The following is a 20,037-nucleotide window of genomic DNA, read 5'->3' on the forward strand; positions in this document are numbered from 1 at the left end:
AATAGACCAATATTACACGTGGATTTCAAAGTTGTTGTAGACCATTATATCAACGATAACTTTTAGCATGTTTGATGTAAAGTATTGTAGAGATTGATACAAAACAGGCCATCTCAGTGTGTATTAAAAGTAATAATATTGTCATAGCTGTGTGTTCATGTCAGGTTACCATATTGAAAAATACAAATAAAAGAGTAGGCAAAGTAATAGGCTGTATTTTCATTAGAGTTTCTTAAAAAAATCCATTGTTTGAGAGATTTTCATATAATTTCTGAAGAACCATTCAGAGAACCTATTCAATTGCAAAGCAATTGGCAAAGGCATCCTTAGAAACAGAATTTGAACTAAAACAAAAAGTTATTCCCTAAAGATCACAGTTCTGTTCTACTCTACTCTGCTCACTATGTAAACTTTCTTTTGGACTTCCTTACAACATTTCTTTTGAAGTTCATGTGAATGAGTTTTATGAATAATTATGTGCATGGTTCAGTGCATCTTCTATTACAATGCGCTGCAGCTCAGGCACCACATATTACAATTTTTACAAAATTATGTATGTTCGGTAGTTTACTTACTGAATTTTCCATAGCTGTACCATACATCTGTAAGTTTACATGATTTTTAATGTAAGTTCAGAGACAATGAAGTATTCAGTCTTCAGACTGAGGGTGCAAGGCAGGTGTGTGTATTATCATTTATTGGATATTCAAAATTCTCTGTCATGGCAACATGACTGATTTGCCTTTGGAATCATTCGTAATTGTTCAAATTGATTATGTACAAGAATGGACACATGCAGCATGTGATATGTCAACAACCGACTTGCACACCACCTCTTCTGATTATCCAATGACCAGTAAATTACAGTAATTGTACAGTTTATCACTGTTTCCAAATCTGCACGAAGTCATTTGATGACCAGTCAATGGATGATGTGATTTGACCTTTTTGTATTAGCCAGTCACTGACTATCTCATGCAGTTATATGATTGGTACCTATTGTTTTATGCGGTGATTTTGCTGCTTCAAGTGAATAAATATGGCCAGTACGGTTTCCCAAATCGCTTCTCCACACACCTTGTATCATAAGTAAGACAGGCACTGACACTAAAATTAACATTAAATAAATTTTTGTATATGATTTGTTTGATACTGACTCACATTTCAACCTTGCTAGTACCTTGAAAAAGCCCCATACACTAAACTTAAATTCTAAATTTTTATGTTACACCTCAATCTGATGTTGAATTCCTCCAAAAGTTTAAATTGGAGAAAACCCTCTCAATGTATACAAGTGTACACATAAACTTGATTAACTTAGATGATGCTATAAATTTGAATAGCTTTAATGATTTAGGGTAGGTTGTGTTACTTGTAAATATCCACTTTATGTTGAATCTGCCATGGTGTCGTTGAGAGTTACAATCCTTGTGTCATTGAACTTTTGAAGAGAAGTAAACAGTAGTAAATAACAGTCTACTAAGAATACTTGATAGTGCACGTGACATCAATTTGCTTCTGTAATGTCTCCAGACTAAAAAATATACAAATGCGCTGGTGTGCACTGGCACTTGGCACTAGTTAATATAGTACAATATTTTAAACAAAGGAAATTGAAGCACAATTACATGGAAATTTTTATGGATAATGCCCTATTGACCTTGAATAGTTCTATCTTTATTCTAATGCTGTAAAGTAACACTGCATGAAAACCCAATGATATACTTACTGTATTTGCATGGACATTAAATAAATTTTGTATAATGATTTGTATTTTAGCTGAAGAGTGCATATACAGATGAATACAGTCAATAATCCATTGCTTGTATCCAGCAAGCCTGTATTCGTGTGGATTCATGTGAATTCACGTGTATTATTGTATAATACAGTCAACTCATTAGAATATCAATCGAAATCTGCACGCACGTGTTGCTCGTGTGTTCAGGTCACATCGAGAATATTTTCACGATAAACCCTACATTGACATATATGCCAATAACGTCAACGTCTTAGTTGGTTTATACTGAAATTAAATCAACAACTTTATTAATTTTTAAATTTCACCACTGAATTGACAAAAATATTTACATAGAGCTAATAACCGAAACAATAACATTTATGGTAAAGTTGTGTAATTGTTATTCGTTTTATGCCATGAGTTTGCTGCTTGAACAACTACACATCACACTAACGGCTGACAAGGGTGGGCCCATGGTTCTTGTTAGCATTAGTTGAGATGTGCTTAAAGAAAATGTTAGTGTTGTTTATGTCTGTATGTTGAATAGTCTACATGTTGAAAAGATTTAATCCACTTTAAATTTAGTGACCTTAGAATAATAAAATGTGAATTAATAATATGTTCTATTCAGCTTACAGACACTCCATTTAGTGTTGACGTGAACTTTTTTCTGTTAAGGCCAGAGAAAAAAAAATCTTGTTCATCGGATTTTTTGGACCAAGTCCCAGGAGCGGCGAGCGAAAATTTTATTTTTTTTTTTTTTAGGCCGAAGGTAAACGCAATCCTCTGGCATTTTTGCACAGATGCAGACAAGAAGTAATTGTTTCCCTTTTTACCAGAAATATCTCAGACAAGAAACACTGATACTGGTAACTGAATTCAATAGGCCTACTATATTTCCCAACAATAACATAGGCCATTACATTCACAGTTAGTGTTTGCACAACATATTCTGAGCATTTCAACATTCTCTCAGAATAAAACTGAAATGTACAGCAAATCACTGAAATTCAACAATTCAGTATTGTCCTTTAATATTGTCCTGGTGGGACCTAGCATCTGAGTTTTTTCATTTTACTTTGACCCCATGTTTTGGCCTCTTTACCACTGTCTATATATACACATTTTACATAATGGTCTAACAACACTGTATTGTGATCGGAGTGAAGTTATATAGTCATCCAAAGTCACTTGGTGGGCTATTCAGCTCTGGGACTATTCGACCCATAGACGAGTGTACAGAAGCGAGAAACACCCAAACTTGAGGTGTTTCTCGCTTCTGTACACTCGTCTATGGACAGAATAGTGTTAAGTTTTGGACATGTTGTTCTTTCATCTGAAATGTACCATACCACACTCTCTGTCAGTGTGTGTTGAGTAATAAAAGATTGATTGATTGATTGAATTATAGCCCACCAAGCGACTGTGAGTCATCATTCAGATCGTACTTTAACATCGACGCAACCATGTGTTTTGTCATTGCCGTAAATTTTTATACTTTCGATGCAATTTTCATTCAATCGGATGCACCGTCCATCTGCTGTCACGATCTTGTTGAACAAATCGCCGAACGTAATATCAGGACAAACACTGCACTGAACAGCGTCTCTGGAACTAACTGTTGGCCATCACGTCGAATGTTGGCGATCAAATTAATACTCATGTGACGTGTACTAACCTTTACAAAACGAGCAAATTTCTGGCCAAATCGACCCACTTTGCGTCGTGATTCGCCAAATTCAGACGTAACAACAACGTGTTGGCGGACAACTAAGTCCGAACACGAATGAAGTCTCATTCAAAATCCCGTGCCCGCGAAAACCCGACACAGTGTAGGGCGCCACCATCGGCAGTACTAAAAATATTTGTAATGCGGAAGTAAGAATTTGCCGCGATCGAAAAAAAAAAAATTTCCAAATATGCCAAAATAGAAGCGGCGATTCCGATGAACAATTTATTTTTTCTTCCTGGCCTAATCCTATTTGTCTCCCAAATTTCAAGTCCCACATGACCATGGGGGATGGTGCTTCAATATAACTCATACATCTGTCATTCTATTTCCTGTACTATATCATTTGTATCATTTGTTGGAAATCAGGTTTGAACTCCTGCAGTATATAAGTGCTGAATTCCGGCTTAAAGCTGTACGGTTTAAGGTCAAATCTGCCCATTGTGCAGTAGCTCTATGCAAACGCCTATTAACCTTGCTGTATGAGGGTACATATGGGATCATCCCAAAGGGAAACCCTCTAAATTCCTAAAATAAATAGCACTTTTTTGTCAGCAAAGCTGAAACCTGACAGAGGAATTCTGAAAGGTGGTGTTTACATATGGTAAAATGGCAGATAGTTTCATAGTCAATAAAATAATTTAAATTTCTCATCAAATAAACTGTAATTTCCCATCTTTCCATCATAGATGTTACAAAATGGCATTATGAAACTTTTAAAGGCAGATTGAATTGTTGGTTGGTGATTTCTGTAAAGAAGGTTGGCCTGCAAGTTTTATTTTCTTCAAAGTTTACTGGTATTTCACTAATTGCTGTCAAAATGATACATCGTAAAATTGGATGTGATTTGCAACTACCAAATTTAACTACAATCCCTGAAGAAGCATTGTAATGTAATGTTTTGTCACTGAATATAACATATACATGTAACTCTTTCCTTTTAGCTAGTTGAAATAGTATACAGTGAACGTAATTGCTTTTTGAGTGTAGCCACTTTGGGTGAAATACACACACAAAAATCAAAGGCAGTCAATGCCAAAGAAGGCAAACACTAAGGAACCAAAGGTAACTACATTTCCGGGCGCTGTTCAAATGTGTTCACAGACGGCGCAGTGAAAACATAGTTAGGCAAGGAATTCCACACACCTACAATGCGGTTGGTAAAAGAAAACTTCTTATGTCAAGGCTTTATATTGCTTAAGAAGTTTCAATGAATGTCCTGTAAGGTTCTATCTGACTGTTTCTTGTTAAAAAGTCTGTAACTGTACTATCATAGTAGTGGTTCAGGATTTTGAATGTCTCTCTATCATATCCCCCGTCTCTCTTCTGTATGCAAGTGTAGGTAGGTTGAGTTTGACAAGTCTATCTATATATGGTAGTCCTTGTAAGGCTGGTAACTGGCATGTGGCTCTCCGCTGTACATTTGCAATGGCTTCTATGTCTTTTTCTTTGTATGGATGCCTGACTGAACTGCAATATTCCAGGTGTGGTGGCGCTGAACCAAAGTCTTTGTAGAGAAACAAGAAACTTTCCAGATCTAGTATGTGTAGGCTCTTCTGATAATTCCCTTGATCACATTCGCTTTGTTAACTTTGTCGTGGATGTGTTTTTCAAAGGATAAGTCTGGATCAACAAAAGCTCCTTTGTCCTTTTCACTATCACTGTTTTGGAGTAGATCAATTGTATCAGCAGAGCCCATAGTATACTGGTACTTGATGCTTAAACTGGTTTTCCCTCTGATTGAAATAACTTGGCATTTTTCGGCATTAAAACTTATTCAGCCAAGTGTCAGCCCACATTTTCAAATTTGTTAAATCAATCTTTTGAAATATCTCTAGATAGTTTAGTGTTATCTGCAAATAAGAACACATCTGAGTTCACACATTTTGGCATATCATCGATGTATATGATGAACAGTAGAGGGCCTAGAGCACTTCCTTGGGGTATCCCACTTGTAACATTTTTCCATTGTGATGGACATCCGTAACCATGACTGATCTCTGTGGTCTGTTCAGCAACAATGATCTGATCCATTGAAGTATCTTATTTGGCATACATAGCTTTAAATTTTTCCTTGTAGCCTACCATGGGCTACTTTGTCCAATGCCTTTGCAAAGTCAATATAAATGACATCTGTAAAGCATCTTTCATTGAGAGTATTTGTCCAAGCGTCGAGAACTTATAACTTTAGAGACATTGGTTGCCGCTGACAAATCCGAACATATTGCGTAAAAAAAGTTGATTGCGTTTTAAGTAGTTCATGATATTGTCTCTGGTAACGGATTCCATTATTTTGCAGATAATACTGTGAGACTGATCGGTCTTTAATTTCTTGTATCCTTCTCTACCTTTCTTAAAGATAGCTGTAACATTTGCTTGCTTCCATTGGCTGGGTACCTGACCGATATGAAAGCGAAAACATTATACGGTATTTGTTAAGTGAGAATCAGATGTCAAGAGAAACTGTCATTGGTTGTCCAAAATGGGGAAAAATAACTTTAATCTTTCCCCATACACTTGATACACAGCTGCTATGGCACTGAATCACTTAACACAAATATTTCCAAGCTGGCTGTACACTGATGTGTGCCGTGTTGGGATAATGGAACTTGAGAAATGCAATCAGTCAGAAAACTGAGCTCTGGTGGAAAACTTTGTGCAATTGTGCTTCTTTGTCATCGAAAATAATTTATGTTACATGATTTTGGGTGATACTTTTTTCAATTAGAAGACAACATTGGTACTTAGTACTTTATTTAGCTAGTACTTGATTTACCTCCTTGTATCTATATCCAATGCATATGACTTATTCCATTGCATGTAATTAGACAAGATTGTACAACTATCAGTGTGTTGTGACATATGCTAACACACTCACATCACAGAATCTGAAAGAAGGAAGTTCATTCATGTACTCTATCCATCTTTATTGTATATTTATAGTGTTTATTGCACAACACTATGCACTGCTAAGGCTCATCTAACCTTCCCCAGTGCTCGCAATCACTGTAAACATGACAAACACTTCAAAGATATTTGAGCAAGTTCCCAAGGAAGCGCCATAATTTGGTTAACCTTTGAAGTGAAGGCCTCAGGAGATATTTCTTATTTTAAAAACAAGTCTTATTCATCTCTTCAAAGATGAGTAGTGCTGATCTAATAGATAAGCACTACTCATCTTAGCAAATGGTCACCATCACACTGTTTCAGAAAACACTGCTATATATTGCATGAATCCTCTAGCATATCAAAATGGAAAATGTTTTATATCCACTGCCAATATCATCAACTATAAAACGTTGATGATAGTAGTTGCAATCGGAAGTAAAACAGTGGAAACTAAGGCTCACAAAGTCCATAGCAAAGAAAATTTTGTTCCAATTAGTTTGTGCATGTACCAATAGAGGCGGAATATCTACAAATTATATGGATATATTTCTTCATTATTTATCAGTTGACTGCTGATGCCTAACCATTTATTTTTGATTTTTTTACACTTTCATTTTGATAAAGCTTCTCACCAAAGCTTCATTACCAAGTCATCATAAGTCGTCTAAATGAGAACTGTTTTGCATTGTGCTGATAGCATAGTATACATATACAATATAATCACACAAAAACAATCAGGGATTAAACTTTAACTTTGATTGAAACAAATTCAACTTGTATTTCTAAATTAGGAGGACAAACGTATATTTACAGTTTAAAAAGAAGAATTTTGAATAATATCAAAAACTAACACCACTGCCCCTTTAAGGTATCTAAGTGGCTGATGTGATATGTTTGGTGTTTTAATTAACAACTGAAGTCTTTCATAGGGTAATGTTTTCTTTCTGTTATCTTCACACTTGAACTAATGACTTCCTTGTAACTAAGTCATTCAAGAAGGGTTGAAAGATATGGACATAATCTTTGAAATCAAATTGTAATATATGCAAGTGTTTGTTTTTTTATGTTTATTTAACTTTCTAGCTTTCTAGCTAATTTGTAGACGGTTCAATCACCAGAGGGCGACGTAAATGAAAATTTTTACTTTTTTAGGAAGAAGTACAACATGTATTTCTCAAATATGTAATTGATGATTTTTACAGTAGAATGACTCTGCATTGTGTATGCAAACAATTTAGAAAGGATTTCTGTTACCAATTCAAAACCATTAATATGTATTTAATTTAATTACTTGTCGGAATATGAGTCATATATAATTCGAAAATCAAATCAGAAAAGGGCAATAAGGATTACATCATCTGTGCCATTTTTTTTACAAATTCTCAGTAAGAGATTTTAGATTTTTTAAAAAGGGGGTTCAGAGCAGAACTGGATCATCACTGCACTTTCAAAGTTCATGGCTTGAGTAAAATTGTCTTTACTCTGGAAAACATGATGCCACCAAACTTAAAAAAGACAGATCTTTGATATTAAACAATAGACATTACCGATGCATAACAAGTGCTAAGTTTAATTGTGGTTCCTACATGAATGTCTATTGTTTGAGATCCAATCTCTGTCTTTTTTATGTTTGGTGGCATTAGGTTAATCCACCACCATAAAATAATTTATTACCAATGCAACACACTGTTACACAATGCATTTACTCTACCTGTTTGCGAAATTGAGGTCTATGTATTAATGTTTCAATGCAACATGTCATGTATGTAAACAATTTCTTTAACAGTTACTTTTACAGCGATTAAATACCATCAATGATTTTTCATTTCACTTGTAGGATAATGACATGCCAGTGCATCTTGCTGTTTGGAAAGGACACCTTGATATTGTGAAGTATTTTATCAAAACTCTTGGTATTGACAAAGAAGTCAAAGGAGAGGTATGTAACTATTCATTGATATCATTGATTTTTTTCAGAATAGGAAAAAATATTTCGGGAATATCAATCCCAATATGTGACCAACTTAAACATTTCAACATCTTTAATTTTACAAAACAATCTTATAACGTTTTCAGGTACACCCATTTTTTTCTGTTCCTGAAATGCTGAGATCTTGTTTAGAATTTTTGCCTCCTATTTTGTGATATGTAGATGAGAATAGGAGCTTATATGTGGAAAATTGACTGTCTCTGTATCCGTCTGTCTGCTTGTGTGTGTGTGTGTGTCCACTCTGTATAAATACAGATTAATGGTGGACGTCAATCCATTGCAGCTCAATTTATTCATAATGGAGGTGGAGACATCTGGCTTTCAAGGTGTAGTCAATGTGTTATGCAAACAAGGCTTTGGTCTATGAGGATCTCCAATCGGTACACTAGCTGTCTAAAAGCCATTTATAGCTTCCAACCATTGTGTTTGGTTGGAAGCTATAAATTGGTTTGGTTGGGTCACAAGATGTGAAAGGATGGTTGCATTTTGTGAATGAATGTATCACACTATAATGAAACTTTGGTGTCGTTATTTTATAGATTCTTATACAAATGCAGTGTAAATTTGTTTCAGTTTGGAGGGACTGTGACCTAAAATGATTTTTGACTATTATAAGTGTATACTGCAATCAAATTGTCTCTAACAGGTAATGTTTTATGCATCCATTCAATTTAAAATTAAATGGACAATCTTGGAATTTGGAGAATTTTAGGAGTAGTAAATTCCTTTGTCAAGCCGGGCTGAAAATAAACACTGGAACCTTATATGTGTCAATTATCACCATGCTTGAATAGTCTTAAAATCTATCATCGTACAAATGAATTCAGAATATCACAAAACATGAATGGGATTCTAGGATAATTGCTGCTACTTTTTTTTCTGGGTGAACCAAATTTACCATGCCATATTTCTGATAATACTTTATCAGCTTTGATTGATAAATTTGTTTTCATAACTCCCGTCATCATTGATACATGGGTGTTTGGAATAATACACTCATGTTTGTTCTAAAAAATGACAAAACTCCTGATACATGCAGTACAAATTTGCCAAAGCTTGCCTCCCAGTTTCATAAAGTTTCTGACTGACTTCGCGTGATATAAACAGTAGTCATAGCCTCATAAATTGACAGTGATCAACACAGGACTATAGTGTTATGACAATGAGTTTAAATGTCAAAGCATTTTTCATTCCCAGCAAGACTTGATAAATTCAAATATTAAATGTACATGGTAATCTATATAGTCACTGTTTTTAATATTTGGAATGCAAGTTGAGTGATAATTTAAATATGAAACTAAAGATACAGTATGTGTTGACAGAAACATAACCTTGGTTGCTCAAGCTTGACATTAATGCAACTGAAGGAACTGACAATGATTTTGGGTGATTATGACTTTGCTGTAAGCATGGTTAACGTTGGGAAGGACACAGAGAACAGGTGCTAAACCTTATAAACGTATAGGTCACCATCGATCGCCCATTCTTGTCGCTCACCATATGCACTCGAGACGTAACCTAATCCACCACCTCCTTCCCTCAATTACTGTTGTCTAAACTACTTTTGCCATCCCTGCTGTGTCATTACCCATGCACATATCAATGTGGTCAGCACTATATATCATCCATTTTAACTTTTGCCACACTCAAGTACACACGGCAAAATTCCCACCCACGCTCCACAAAAAGTGCACTCCTCTGCAGAGTAGCATCTCACAATAAAGATAAGGATAGGTGAAACATAATAAAGTTCCAGGGGGTTACTGTCATGGGCCTGTAGTGAGTGCCCGGTAGCACGTTGCCGGACATGCTGTGGATACCACCTGAGGCCATTCAAATCTGCAAATGGCCATCGGGGAAAGGTGGTAACGATGTCTGGCTGTGCCATCGCCACTGGATTTCGTCCAAAGCTTTGTATCCGTGTCATTTCTGTGCACTTACATGATGGCTGCGGCTGGTCATAGCAAGACGAACAACGCGCCTATTTTTTAAAAGCAAATATGAGCTGTTTCAAATTTATGATCGATTCTGTATGCAGATGTCGACTACATCAACGCCATTAATTTGACAAATTTTAAGTATTCAATATATTTCCTAGATCTAGTTAGCGAAATCTGACATGCTAACATTTGTGATTTAACATGTACCTCATGCATTTAACAAGTGTCTATTTGTTTAACTATCCAACTATAGGGCAATAGAACACCCCTGATAAATGCTGCTGAGGGTGGTCAAAGTGAAGTGGTGAAATATCTACTTGGTATTGGTGCTGACATTGAAGCTGTTACATCTGTAAGTGTTTGACAAGATATCCTTGAACATTGACTTTGTTATCTCTGATATTTCAAGGTAAATTATGTTGATTGAAGATGTTGTGTCAAATTGAAATGAAAAATTTACAGCTAAAACCAAACGTGCGGATTGTGTTAACGGGTATACCCTGGTCATATCAGTCAAGTGCGAGGGAAATTGTCTATCGGTTCACCACCAGCAGTTTGGTTATGTGAATAACATTGCAATGACAGGGAAATCAATGACAAAGTGGTGCCACATTATGGCAGTTATGTATTATGGTGTTTCATCTATGTCAGAATATCACAGCAAATCAAATAAGTATTTTTCTTGCATCACTTTCAGTCGTTAAATTAGTGAATAGTTATTCAAAACATGTAGTGTGGGTCAGATACAGAGAGCTAGTTACGAATTCAAGCAGTAATTGAATGCCTAATGAAAACAATATTTGCATACTACTGCTCTTAATAACCAGCCTGAAATGTTCCAATCAAATATGTTAGCTGTATTTGACACTCAAACAAAATGTTTGATCACACACTTTGACTGGCTACAGATAGAGTTTTGACCGAAATCTGGCTTATTTGAAAGAAAACTGATATACACAGCAGATCATTTTTTGGAAAAACTATGGGTTTCCCATATTAGAAGTGTGTTGCATGGTCAACAGTGTGCAACATTCTACAGTGTGCATTATGTAAACATACCTGGGGACTATATAGCTGGTATAGCCTTCTTGTATCATAAGTAGGGCAGACTCTGGCATCAAAGATTACAGTAGATAAATATTGGCTCATTAACTCGAAATCATTGAAATATTAACCAATTCAGTCGACTTTGAGAAAGGAATTGAAGAAATACAAAATTATGTTGTTTCTACGTACAACAATCTATCGGCATACCAATGAGTACAAATTGTGCACCACTTCTTGCTGACTTATTTCTGTATTCATATGAAGCAGAGTTCCTACAATCACTCTACAAAGCAGGGTCCAAACAACTTACAAGGCGTTTTAACTACATACACAGATATATTGATGATCTGATTAGTCTAGACAATCCAGACATATCAAATTACTTACATCATATTTATCCAAATGAGTTGGAAATCAAAGAAACAACTGAGGGTCAAAACTCAGCTTCATATCTTGATCTGTTCCTACAATTGGGTTACTAATGGGCTACACACTAAGCTGTATGACAAAAGGGATGATTTCGATTTTGAAATCATAAATTATTCCCACTACTTACTAAGTAATATTCCATCTGCACCTGCCTATGGTGTTTACATGTCTCAACTTCTCAGATATTGTAGGGCTTGTGATTCCTACGCTTATTTTCAAATGAGACACAGTTCATTGGCATCAAAACTAGTGAGACAGGGATACATATCCAAAAGACTCGTTAGAACTTTAAAAAACTTCTACGGTCGATATGATGACATTGTGGCCAAATATGACACCTCGTTCAGTCAAATGACTTGCGACAACATTCCCGGCTTTGACTTATTACAGTGATTCATATACTGTCTCACTTCATACAATATTCAGACAATTTTGGGACCAATCCTGACGGTGTAGCATGCTAGCAGGGTACGGTTACCCATTCCGGACACCTGGTACCACCACTAACTATCAGTGGTTTAGGATGGTCCTACTAAAATTTGTAAATCTCAAATGTCCCATGGACCTGGTAATGTATTACCTTGAATGGAAATGATTATAGGACCAGTTTATGACATATTGCTCAGTCTGATAAAATATTCAAATACAAATAACGATTTTATTTTCTTAAAAATTTTGCCTGGACAATTTGCCTATTCCATGATTATAGTAAATAATTATTTAAGTTCTCATATGCACTTGTAATGGGTTTCTGGAGTAGGAAATTGAAATATTTGTCACATGAGTTTGTTAACACCAGAAATTGATGACTTAACCTTGCCTAAGGAGACTTCCAGAATATGATTTAATATTTATAAACGTATGGTAGACGTGTGTAAGAGGAGTTGCAATGTACCCTGGCATGCTTAAATTTCTAAATGAAGGCTGAGGGTTTAATAGAAATTGCAGTCTGAACTGTATCACATACATCTAAACATCATTTTAAAACACTCAGTTTTAGAGAAGGACATTGCTTTTAGGAGTGCCTTCAAGGAATTGTAGACCAATGCCTAAAATACTCTCACAATCAACATCACTTATTTCCTTTCAAATTTGATAGTTTTGATAATCAAATGTTAACTTGGGTAAAAAGGTCAGTCCTAGAATCTGTAGTTCACAGGGCGCAGATGCCCAACATAATCTCACTTTTTGTTTAGAGGTTGTGAGGTCATCGATCACGTCACTGTAGTAACCTGCTGCCCTGAGCCTCGTCCAACAGTTTTACGCTAGAAAAATGGCGGTATCCGGGTAGCCATGTCGGGTAAAGCTAGTAAAAGGCGATATTTTGGTGAATGTTTGCTGATTTCAGGTCGTGGTGAGTCCCTAATATTCAAGCTGTCAATGAGTGTTTGCAATTTATAACCTGGATGGAAACTTTTCAAATTATTGTTGAACAAACTTGTGTAAAGGGATCTTGCAGGTGGATTTAGACGTTAGTCTATAGAAGTTCCCATAGCTGTGTCGGCGGGATTAAAAGACGTAAAATCAAAACCAGCCCGTTAAAGGCAGTCCTGTCTGTAACCACCACAGCTATGGACCCGCAGCTATGCAGACAGATGAGTGCCCATAGTTACATGTAAAGAGGAGCCATTAAACAATCTATTTGAAGTAATAAGTGGAAATTCGAACAAGGGTATCCTTTTTCAGTGTCAAGCTATATTTGATCTGCACCTCAGAATTTGCAAGGTCTATTATTCAAATATTTCATTTGTAATTACGTTTACATATACAAAAGGTTCAAGCTTAAATGCGTGATTCATTTTTTTATATATAGCTGTTGCTACAGGCTAGAAAATATGCAAATATCATTGTACACAGCTTCAACAATGAAACTCAGGAGCTGCTACCATACTGCTATTTGCCTTCTGTCTGTTGTTGCCCCATATTAAGAATGACGTGGCTGATTTAAAGGAGGCACAGTGGAGCAGAGGATGATGATTTGGGTGTTATGTAAGGCACTTTAATCCTCAGTGCTTGAACAATCTTTTTTAGGATTGGGATTTAGTCGAGCGGTTTGACGGGTTGTCCTCTGCGCTAGGTGATTGGGTGCCGTGCGTTGTGGGTTCGAGTCCCGGTTGATACCATCGTACTCCACTGGGGTTAGTGGGTTATGCGTACCTTATTCTTTAATTGGGCTAACACCCATTGGATGATGGACTGATTAAAAAAATAAGCACGATTGGAACTTAAATTTTGGATAATTTGATCTTCATATTTTTTTTAAGTTCACAAAAGTGTTAGGTGTCCTATAGCCAAATGTTGCAATATTACAAATTACTCATGAAAATCAGTGTATAACTTTAAAAAAGGCAGATGAGCTTACGTTCGCAGATTAAATCGATCATAACTTCACCATCCAATTACTTTAAATTCATTCCAATCGTGTCAATACAATATTTTTGAGGGTGTTATAGCCTGCTATCATACAACAGGAACTGCATCATTGTCATTGATATTAAAAACAAGTATAGTGGTCTTTTATTCGAATTCCACAAAGATAATTTGAATACTGTCAATAATTTCACTGTAAACTTTTCAGTATCTCATCAAACACTGGTTTGAATTAATTAATTCAGCTTGAATAAACACTTGGAACACAATGCATCTGTAGCATTCAGTGTGTCTTTGGCATCCTAACCAAGGATAAGGTGCATTATCAGAGTCCATATGAACCCAGTTTCATCTGTTTAATTATTTGTTTAAATCGTTGAGTTGACCATCATATGTAAAGCTACATCCATAGTGTAAAGGACATTTACTTAGCATCACATCACCTTTGCTTGTCCTGCATAGAAATGTACAGTGCACTGATCTGTTTTCAGATACGTTTACTGATAATATAAGCATTTGTGACATCTTACACACATCAAAGGATTGAACTTTTTCATTAGGGTTTGGGTAAGATGATTATGATGGTAAAATATTTCTGAGTGGTACTTCAAAGTTTTTGTCTGCTTTCGGCAAGGCAAGGTGTTTGGTCAAAAAACAATCAGCAAGACACTGCCATATCATATTTACATCATAAACATGATATTACAAGAACACCAGCTCAAGAGCAGGTGATGAACTAAGAGATAGGTTGATCATTAACAGATGTAATATTGTAAGCATGTCAACTGTTGAATCCATACATTCATTAATTTGCAAGTGTTGTGAGTTTTTGGAATGCTCTGTCAGTCTCTCTGTATATGATACAATATATGATACAATAGCTCTTTTAAACCATTAGATAAATGCTCTGTCAGTCACTGTGCATTGAAAATGTGAATTGTTCTGTCCTTTGTGCTATGCAAAGAGCAACTTAATTTTTCTTTGACACTCTCAAATGTTGAAAATGAAGAATTACTCATTTTAGGTCTCATAGTATCAAGAAAAGCCATGTTATAATTTTCAATCTTTGAAAAGTATACAGAACATAACAAATCATGTACACTACTGTTTTCCAGAGAAGAATAGGTTAATTAGATTTTGATTGGTATTCTCTTTGTAATGTTGCAGCCAATGTATGGTAGTATTATTTAAGCACACTTTTGTAAAGTTCAAGCCAATCACATGATCTTTGTATGTAACGCATATTTTGTACACAATTTTGTTATGGCAGTACATGTTTTCAAATATGAACGCAGGACATTGCATTTATCGTAAGACTAGTCTCTCCTCACCTACGTTTTTGCTGGTTTTTCTGTTATTTCAACTGTTGTCTACACCATAGTGTATTCTGTCTATGTAACTACGGTATGTATTACAAAATATTATCGAAGGTGTGGGTTTTCAAAATAATGCCATCTCTGGTTTCTTGCCAGAAAAAATGGTTCTTATCTTTGGCCAAGTTTATTCTAAGTGGTCCTTTCAAGCCAGGTTCTTTTTTATCGAGTTCAAAGTAAATTTGGTTTCCGTGAAGTTTATTTTCTACACTGCTCTATACATAACCCATTAAAAGAGAAAGCATATTAAAGAGTAATTTGGTAATTTTTAATATTTTACGATATTGTGTTAGGAATCTTAATGAATATAATAGATTTATATAGTAGTAACTGCCCTGATATGGCAGTTTGTACAGAATTTATTCTTTTCCTATGTACAAGTGTACTCCTCACATCTGGGTAGCATTGAAAAGCTATAAACATTGGTAAGATTTCTGATTGATGCTGATGCAAACAAAGATGTATGTATAAGTTGATAAGTGATTTACATACATTTGCATAGATTATCACTTCTTTATCACACAACTTCCAACTGCTTGACAAGCTAAAAGGTGAACCACGCCATTATTTAATCTTGAGTTAACAAATTATTTAAAATTGAATATTTGCAAAAAGGGATTTTGAGGAAAATACCCTGTGTTGGGCGCAGCGCCCCCTTTAAAAATTGGACATGTGGAAAAATACATGTTGAATTAATAAATGTACTGTAATACACAATATGTTATTGAAAATTAGTACCAATTTTGTTAAATCGATATCACATTGAATAGAGAAAGTTTATTTTTGTGGATTTATATTTCAGTGCCAAGTTCATAAGAGCCTATTTGTATTTTAACTCGTATTTTAATGCCTAAGCACATTTCCTGTCAAAGATTACAAGCAGAATAACTTTGGGGAAAACACTGATTTGGAGAAAAGGTTCCTGACAGCATATAGTGAACCATTATTATTATTATTTGTGATTTCAATTGTTTGCAAAATAAATGAAAATTTGGCATGAAAATTAAATCCAGTTTGTTTCCTAAACATCATGACTGCATATATTTTCGACTTACAACATTTGTGATCCCTTCTGCATTGGCATTTTCAGACTGTCTTTATTCCATAGTTCATCGTTCAAGTCCAATAGGATTTATTCAGGCTAAATTTAAGGTAGAACGCACCTCGGGGACAGATATTCGGACTCTCAAACTTTTACAATTCTCTTCTGATATAACACATGTAGGGGTTCATTTTAAAGCTGTTGGTGAAAGAAAACTTTTCACTGGCCTAGTTTTTCGAAATTCAAATTTTTTTCTTCATATAGTTAACACAGGGATGGCGGCCATTTTGAATTTTTAATATCGGTAAATCTTGGGTAATTTGTTTCTTTAGTACCAAAATTTGCACGGTGACCCCCTATTTTATTCTTGATTTTGAAAGATAATGATTGAAAGATTCCTATATAAAAGTTAGAGCAAAAGTTTAAGTCTTTCACTTTCGAGGTGCATACTACCTTAACACAGCATTAAAAGTAAACGTCCAGTGTTTCAGTCACTATTATCTTCGCTACACTGAATACATGATTTATTTTGATGAGTAAAGATATAGCTATTGTGAAGACACAATTTGTTAATTTGTTGTTTGTACTTCAGATCTACCAATTATTTCATTAATCTAGTCAGAGGAAATATACTGTGTTTATACAATGAGATGATGAATAATAGAGCTTGATATGTAGCTTACTTTTTTTCTCCAGTACAAGTCTACTCCTCTAATCTGGGCAGCAAAAAAAGGCCATGCAGATGTGGTGAGGATTCTGATTGATGCTGGTGCAAACACAGAGGCATGTGATCAGGTAAGATAGGATTTGTTTTAAGGTTAATGTAAGCCAAAGCTTTTCTTTTCAATATCTCAAGTCAGTGATTATACCATTAAAATAAATGTATGTGACTGATAGTATACTCTTCTGTTATCAGATAAATGGAATGAATAAGGGACTGGACATAAATTACAGGGGGGGGGGTGTTTTTCGAAAAACCGCTGCGTAAAAAATAGTGACCCTTCAAAAGTTCATGCACAAAAATTAGTGACCCTCCCCCTTATCCGTGCATGAAAATAAGTGACCCTCCCCTGTTACTCAATACCCCCCAAAAAAACCGCAATGTGTTAAAGACCCCCTTCTGACTTGCTATACTTTTTAAGTCGCCCTCCCGAAAGGAAGGCAAAATGTGGCCGATATAACGCGTTGTCCAAAAAATATCAAATCATATGTGTGTTATTCATGTAAATGTACTTTGCTTGAAGTGGCAGGTAAAAGTGCATGCCTGTACAAAAAATGTAATTTTTAGATTTTATCGATAATGTTGACTCACTACACATGTAGTCGACTGTAAGAAAACTACGAACATGTATTTTCCAGTATAAAACTAGCTATATCTGTTCATATACAGATGTTTAATAACTGATATAGATATACTCGATTAGCATGGGTTGTTTACAAGTGCACATGTGAACAAGATATTTGATTTTGGAATTTCTGTCAAAATGTTGATTCACTATACATGGGAGTCTATGACAAAACTATACATGGGAGTCTATGACAAAACTGTCAAAAGATTTTCAGAATTAAAAATTTGCACTATTTGTGCATATATGGACCCTGAATAATTGACATAATTGTGCTTGATTAGAAGAGGGTGGTAAAATGTGCATCTGTGTACAATAACTTTGTTTTTGGAATTTCACATAAATGTTGATCCACTATACATGGGAGTCTATGACAAAACTGTAAAAAAAATTTTCAGAATTAAAAATATGCACCATTTGTGTATATATGACCCTGAATAATTGACATAATTTGCTTGATTAGAAGAGGGTGGTAACACATGCATCTGTGTACAATAACTTTGTTTTTGGAATTTGGCTCAGTGAAATGTGGATCCATTATACATTGTAGTCTATGAAGAAACTATGAATAATTTTTTAAATACAAAACTTGGCAAATCTGTGTATTTATGTATGCTTGATTATTCTGTGTATTTATGTATGCTTGATTATTGATATTTATGTTTCTGACTAGACTAGAGTGGTTACAAGTCCATGTGTGTGCAAGAAATTGATTTTGGAATTTCACCGAAATGTTGATTCACTATACATGGCAGTCTATAGTGAAACCCTATGAATAATTTTTTTCCAATACAAAATAGGTAAATCTGTGCATCTATGTACACTCAATTATTGGTACTAATTTTCATGATTAGACTACAGTGGTTTCAAGTCAATGGTTGTGCAAGAAATTTGATTTGGCATATCACTTAAATGTTGATTTACTATACATGGCAGTCTATGATGAAACTATGAATAATTTTTTCCAATACAAAAATAGGAAAATCTGTGCATTTATGTACACTTGATTATTGGTATTAATGTTCATGATTAGACTAGAGTAGTTTCAAGACAATGGGTGTGCAAGAAATTTGATTTGGAATTTCACTGAAATGTCCATTCACTATACATGGCAGTCTATGATGAAACTATGAATAATTTTTTTCCAATACAAAACTTGGTAAACCTGTGCATTTATGTACACCTAATTATTAGTATTAATATTCATGATTAGACTAGAGTGGTTTCAAGTCAATGGATGTGCAAGAAATTTGATGTTGGCACATCACTTAAATGTCGATTTACTATACATGGCAGTCTATGATGAAACTATGAATATTTTTTTTCAAAAATAGGAAAATCTGTGCATTTATGTACACTTGATTATTGGTATTAATGTTCATGATTAGACTAGAGTAGTTTCAAGTCAATGGGTGTGCAAGAAATTGATTTTGGAATTTCACTGAATGTCCATTCACTATACATGGCAGTCTATGATGAAACTATGAATAATTTTTTTTCCAATACAAAACTTGGTAAACCTGTGCATTTATGTACACCTAATTATTAGTATTAATATTCATGATTAGACTAGAGTGGTTTCAAGTCAATGGTTGTGCAAGAAATTTGATTTTGGAATTTCACCAAAATGTTGATTCACTATACATTGTAGGCTATGAGGAAACTACAAATAACTCATAGGTTATCTGATCCTAAATTGTTATTCAAAAGTTGTTCGACCTGAAGCTTCCAGTTGTTATTGATGACACTATGCACTATTCTGAACAGTTTGTATTCTGTCAATGTCCTCAAAAAATTAAAAATGTACATACAGCGACATGAACGTTTGACACCGACCTATACCCAATGTATTGTCAATGGAGAATGATGTCAAATAAGTAATCTCCCAAATTGTTATTGAAAGAGTCATTATAGGGGACAGTTATGCACAATAGTGTTGATAAGTAGAAATCATGACAACTTAAATCAATGTGGCTGCTTGGATCATCAATACATTGTTTATTATACCTGAAATTTGCGCCCGAAGGGCGCGCCGAAAATGGTAATGGCAGAAAATGAAAGTGCCAGGAGTTATTTTTTTCTTTTTTCAGTATTCCATAACGTGCACATGCAATTTCAGCTTTGATGCATGAAAAAAGGTGACC

At 34.9% G+C, this 20,037-nt stretch overlaps 1 long non-coding RNA gene across 1 annotated transcript in view; it reads left to right on the forward strand.

The window, feature by feature from the left end:
* The window catches only part of LOC139127692 (uncharacterized), a 69,038-nt gene extending 51,695 nt beyond the window's left edge, over nt 1-17,343 (forward strand). Inside the window, exons 2-4 of the long non-coding RNA XR_011551085.1 lie at nt 8,194-8,295; nt 10,540-10,638; nt 17,244-17,343. This is a non-coding gene — a long non-coding RNA (uncharacterized lncRNA). The remainder of the gene's footprint in view (nt 1-8,193; nt 8,296-10,539; nt 10,639-17,243) is intronic.
* Nucleotides 17,344-20,037: the final 2,694 nt, after the last annotated feature.

Source organism: Ptychodera flava, unplaced genomic scaffold, assembly GCF_041260155.1.
Source record: "Ptychodera flava strain L36383 unplaced genomic scaffold, AS_Pfla_20210202 Scaffold_34__1_contigs__length_2629520_pilon, whole genome shotgun sequence".
Taxonomy (NCBI): Eukaryota; Metazoa; Hemichordata; class Enteropneusta; family Ptychoderidae; genus Ptychodera; species Ptychodera flava.